The 6,000-nt window shown below is 40.8% G+C and overlaps 1 protein-coding gene across 2 annotated transcripts in view; it reads right to left on the bottom strand.

The window, feature by feature from the left end:
- Positions 1 to 443: 443 nt before the first annotated feature.
- EPHA4 (EPH receptor A4) overlaps positions 444 to 6,000 on the bottom strand; it is a 144,272-nt gene continuing 138,715 nt past the window's right edge. For both annotated transcript variants that reach the window (XM_059167923.1, XM_059167922.1), the window contains exon 19: positions 444 to 2,930. The gene's annotated coding sequence lies outside the window, so the exon portion shown is untranslated. The remainder of the gene's footprint in view (positions 2,931 to 6,000) is intronic.

Genomic DNA, 6,000 nt, shown 5'->3' with positions numbered 1-6,000 from the left:
TCTCTCCCTTTCCCTCTGCCCCTCCCCCACTGCTAACACATGCTCTCTCTCAAATAAATAAATAAATAAATCTTTAAAAAATACCTGTCGTATTATAATTGCCATTGTACAAACAAGGAAATGGGCACAAGGAAGTTAAGAAACTTGCCCTAAATTGCATTATCAGTAGTACGTGGGGGAGCCTAAATTCCAACCAAAGATCACTGTCTTAATTACACTCAGATACATACAGAATCTCATAAAACCTAAGTCTGATTTGCTAATGTGCTGTTCTCAAGGCCAAGGGCTATTTAAAAGTCAATGTTTTTTAATCCTCTAACTAAGCACACTCAATTAAAACTCAAGATTTTATGTTCTAACCAAATGACAATCAAGAATTAATTGATTTAGAAACAGTAGGCATATGGAAAAATTATGGAAAAGAGACAACCGGATTCCAGGTCTGTATACGGCAACTACTTTATTATTTTCAAATGCAAACTCTTTGCATTTAGTTTGCTATTTTACAATTTTACAAACTAGGTATAAAAGACCATAAATAAATGACATAAGTTATGTGTACCTAAAGTTCATGAAGGGAAGAAAAATACCTTGACAAAATAAAACAAAATAGAAAAATCTATGTCTAACTCAAGAGATCGCTCAAATTTCAGAACATGTAGGAGCCAAGCAATGTTCTGTTAATTTCCTTTTCGGTATGAACTAAATTATAATATGCCTTATACATTCTAATTTTAACCACAGTCCTTGCATATTCCAACATACCTGGAGTGATACAAAAAATAAATGCACTCTTCAGTGTGTATCAATGGTTGATGTTGTTTGGAGAATGTTAAATAAGTGAAAATATTGCTTCTAGAACTTTCCTTTACTGGTCAGATTTTGAGTGTCTTCAGACAAATATTGAGGCTATAAGCGTGTATGGATTAATACACATATCCTTCACAGATTGAATACAAGAGTTCTCAAAACACACATACCAGCAATGTAGTGAGCACAACCTGTCTTGAAAATAACTTTTTCAACACACCAGAACATTTCATCCATGACTGTTAAAAATAATTTGGGGCCAGTGGACACATGGTGAAGCTATGTGATTTGGTGCAGGGGAACAGCTTAATGCTGCCTAACGGAAGATCTGAGCAAGACTGAGCATCTGAACTCACTAGGCCAGCACTCGCTTATGGGGCTAGATACAGTCCCTGAAGTTGGCCTCCTGCCCTGATCTCTGGGGAAAGATGACCAGCTCAGAGATTCAACCTCATTTCTTTATACATATTTTTCAGGCATCAATGCATAGGCACATCCCTTTAAAAATATATTAAAGTCCCCAAAAAGGGGTGAATTAACTTTTGTCACTCTGGCATAGCTATGAGAACACAATGCCACACACCCTGTCAGAATGTAATAAATACTTATTGATGATTTTCTCTACTTACTCAACATGGGGTTCAGAATCTTTTTTTTTTCCCATTTTTTTTCCCTGATTTGATGGTATAGCTTATGAAAATGGCCACAGTTTCTGCAAGCATAGCTTAGAATAGGCAAGGCAGCCACTCAGATTATGAAAAACGGCAGTATGTTGGCTGAAATTTGGCATACATGTCTTATCGGAACTGAATCTTCACACACCGACCTCAGATCCTAGAAGGCTAAGGACCGTTGGAGTTAGCTGCATATTGGTAACTGTAGAACTCTTCCTGTATACGGGGAACCGAAAATCACTTGAGGACATTTAATCCGAACGATGCTAACCTCAAGAGTCACTGGCATGTATTTTTCTGTGACATTGAGAGACCAAGTATTAATCCAGAACACATCATCTCAAAGCTGACACACGCGTCTACGTTCACCTCCGGAAGTATATGAATTGCATATATTTTGTTCGCATTCAACAAGTCCATTTATGCAGGGAAACAAAGGCTACCTCTATTCCATTTGGGGTTACCAGGCAAATTCCACCCCCTTCTCTCTCCCTCAAGAAACCGGCAATTCCAATGAGAAGCTCAATTGGAATTAGTAATTCTGATGATGGGCTGTCACCTGAATGGATGGACACTCTCAAGTTACCCCATCGCCAAGGTGAAAATGTCTCCACCCTAAGCTGCAGGCTTACTTACTAAGCTTCGTGTGGCAGCTACAGAATACACTTCTAAATACAGGACACTGAACATTTCCGGGCTATCTTTCTAGGAGGACCCGTGCGGGTCCACCAACTCATGTGGCTCTTCATCTCTGAACTGGCGAGAAACCAAAACTCTCCGGGTGTCACCTTCCACAACATTCACAGGCAGTGCTAAGCATGAGGTCCTACACTCACACGCACATACACCCGCGGACACGCACTCTCACACCTATGTACACACATCAAAAGAGATAAGTCAGCTCGTAGTTAGTCTAGGAAAAAAATATATTTATATCACGGCAATGGCACACCCTGGGTAAAATGTTACTTCAGCAATGCATATCATAGGCAGCTCATGGGAACTGGCTTTGCTTTGTGTGGAGGCACCGAACCTGGTGTCCATGGTACGACCTGTAGCCTTGCGTCCCTCGCTGCCGCGCCAAGGCAGCGGTGACGTACAGGAGCGATATGGAAATACATATAAATAAAACCACGAGGAGTTTAGGAACAAGGGCTCTGCAGAGCTGGTGCTGCGAGACAGTACATTCCTCAATGCAACGGGAGGACCCGTGCTGAACCTTGCCCGGCTGCGGTTTCTTTCACTAGGAAAGGAGATTCCAACGTCATCCATGCATTCTTCTCGGGTATGGGTGTTGTTTCATCAGTGACTTTGCTCCAGGACTGGCATGAGCAGAAGCAGAAGAAACGTGTTTCGAAGGGACTGAGGAGGGTGTGTTCTGTTTTCTTCTGTGGGCTTTGTAATCAACAGGAAGGGCTGTGAGGCCAAGATAGCAGAGTCTACTCCCTGTAGAGAAAAGAACAGGAGTTGAGACAAAACAGCAGCCAAGATTGTCAGCCAGTTGTCAGCCAATATTGCAAGAAAGAAAGAGAAGCACGTATAGTCGGTACAGCTCAGTAAGAAGTAATTCAGGAGGGAGAGCGTGGAGATCTAGCTTCTCTCCTCGGAAAAATGACAACTGGAGTAGCAACAAGAAAAAATGGCTGTTAATAGCTTAATTGTAACAACTTGAGGAAGGTACCGTCTTACCCCTATCGAATGGACAAGGCTGTCAAACATAGGAAAGCTCAGCTACCTGCTCAGGGGCACGTCCTACATAGTGAAGGAGTCAAGCTGGGATTGGAACCCACACAGTCTGAGCCTATAGCCAAGTCTTAGCTACTGTGTGAACAGCCACTCTGTGGAAATGAAAATTCTGACTTGGAAGAATCATGCAAGAGGAGAAGAGAAGAGTTGCGCAAGTTGGTAAAGGGATGTGAAAGGCGAATTGTACTACCGGAAAAGCCTGAACTACGAGCACCCAGCCTTTCCAGAAAGGGAAATTGGGTATCTTGGGAACAAATCTGGAAATACCACAATCTGCCAATATTCAACACTATGATTGAAAAAATGCAAACCAAGAGATAAAAAAAGCACTGAATGCTTTTCTTAAGAAGTAACTTCTAATGAAGGAGAGCATCTAGCAAAGGATTTACACGCGCTGCATGTTAACAGGCACAGAAAGAGAGCGTCAGGGAGATGTCTGGTGTGGCAGCAGGAAAGGTTTAGGGGGCTCGAGCCCACCAAGAACCAACCAGTCTCAACCATCCCATCAGTCTAGAACAGAACAAGATCAGCATGACACAACGGCGTCTCTGTGGCTCCTGTCCTCTCACTAATCAAAATGAACAATAATAAGGAATTTTCTCTTCTTTCCTTTGTGACAACTAACCACCAAGATTTCTTCAGACACCGTATCTCCCACCACAATGGCCGTGTTTAGCAGTGGATGACTTCAGGTGGAGAACAAAGGATTAAGACCAGAATTTATCTCCACAGACAATTTTGCTTGTTTTATTAAACCAATTCTTTATTTGCTTGTTTTGTACATATGTGTGTTTATGTATGTGAGCTACACATCAAATTTAGTTCCTTTGAGGTAAATAGCCATTATTTAGTCCTGTAGGAAATACTTTAGAGAGAAATAAAGTTTTCTTATAAAATATTCAGACAGAGATGACTTCTTAAGCAATTTAAAATTCTAAATGTAGGTAAGGTTTTTAACTACCAAGCCCTTCTGGAAGCCATTTGTCAACATCATTCATTTTGCCAATTATGAAGAAAACCAAAGAAAAGGACCCAGATCTACTTTTCCAGCTGTATCTTCTCTAGGGATAATCAAATGTGCAGGGTCTGCACTAGGCAGGCATGTATTTACATGCAGGATAAGGAGACATGAGTAGGGCCTTTACAACGGATGGAGTACAACCAACACCGTATGGATATGCCCACTTTTTGAACGTGATTTTATTTTGTTACTAAAAATTCCATTCTTAGAGGAGAAAAAGGAGTCCCCAAACCACGTCTGTCCCCTGTGAGTTCACCAACACACTTCTTCAATAGTTCCCAATGGGATGTAGGCTATTTGGGGACTCAGTGTATATGTTGAAAGGGTTGGATATTTGAAGTGAGAAGTGTGGGAATATGAAGGATTGTATCTAGTTAATTCCAGAATACTTTGCAGTGGAGAAAAAGAAACCTTTGCTCCTTTGAATTCTGGCAACTCCTTATTTGTGGGAACTGCTTGAACAAAGACCAAGGCATGTAGTCTATGTGGTATCATGAGGAAAGATCTATTAGGAAGACATCAAAGTGTCTTTACCATCCAGTTCTTTTCATTACAATGGCGTCTCGCTTGTCCATTTCTCCCTTTTCCATTATAAAATAACAATGTCATGAATTTCAAGGCTAAATGATAAAGGAATACTAGGTAGGTCTGCCACCTCTTGTAGAGATACATGTTTAAATCGAAGCCTCATAAATCCACACAAGGCAAGGGAGCTTCATCTGCATGGCTCCCACTACTGAACTCCATTTCACCCCACTCTGGCATGTCACAATACAACACTCGGGTTTGCGAGTGAAAGATGGATGAGTAAGACTTGGAAAACACTGGAGGAAGAGTATACCTTCCTTCTGTGAAGTTTAGTCCATTCTACCTAAGAGCATTTCATATACACTTGTAACAACGCCATGTGTTAGGAAAGGTGTTATTATTAAAGTATCATTATCTCTAATTTGCAGGTGGAGGGACTGAGTTATAAAGAAACATGGAGTGAATTTCCCAGTGTCAACAGCTCATTTGGCTTTAGAATCCATAGCTGTCTAGATGCCAGAGCCTGGCTCCATGCCCTGGGAAACAATGGAACATTCCTATTGTCCTCCCCTTTCTTTTAGAAATGTGTAACTTCACGGAAGCAGTAGAGTTTCACTTCAACTGTTACTGGATATTATTTTAGGCACTTAGAAAGCCCTTTTTGGCCTTTCCATTGGCCTGGATTCTAACTCATACAATGTGTTCAAATTAATATCCAGGAGGCAACCTTTGAATGCAGTAAGATTTCAAGCCTCGCCAGATTATTCTGCACGTACCCAAAATGTGTGCTGAGAAATAACACCAGGACCTCAGCACAGTGTCCAGCATTAACTTGTTAGGATATCTTACAACTGACACACTCTCTCTTTTGAAATGTTCTGCTTTGAGTATGTTCAGTGTGTAGAAAAATACCTCATCCTATGTTGTTGCCTTGAAGAAAGCAAGGCTTCTAATTATTCAATGTATGCAAGGAAACACTCTTTTGACTTCCAAGATAATGTCATCATGCTACCTTATTCGAACTGGTCTGTGGAGACTGAAAATAAAATACATCACAGCTTTCCTGAAGGAAAAAATTACATAGTTTTTTTGTTTTTACAGCAAACAAAAACCCCACCAATATATCTGTCACCTTTGAACATGAATATCCAGAACTCTTAGGGTTCGGCAAAAGTGGTGATAAAACAAAAATGGTTGGAGTAGTTTAAAAAAAAAATGAAT

Source organism: Mustela lutreola, chromosome 3, assembly GCF_030435805.1.
Source record: "Mustela lutreola isolate mMusLut2 chromosome 3, mMusLut2.pri, whole genome shotgun sequence".
Classification (NCBI taxonomy): domain Eukaryota; kingdom Metazoa; phylum Chordata; class Mammalia; order Carnivora; family Mustelidae; genus Mustela; species Mustela lutreola.
This window is presented reverse-complemented; position numbering and strand designations above follow the sequence as displayed.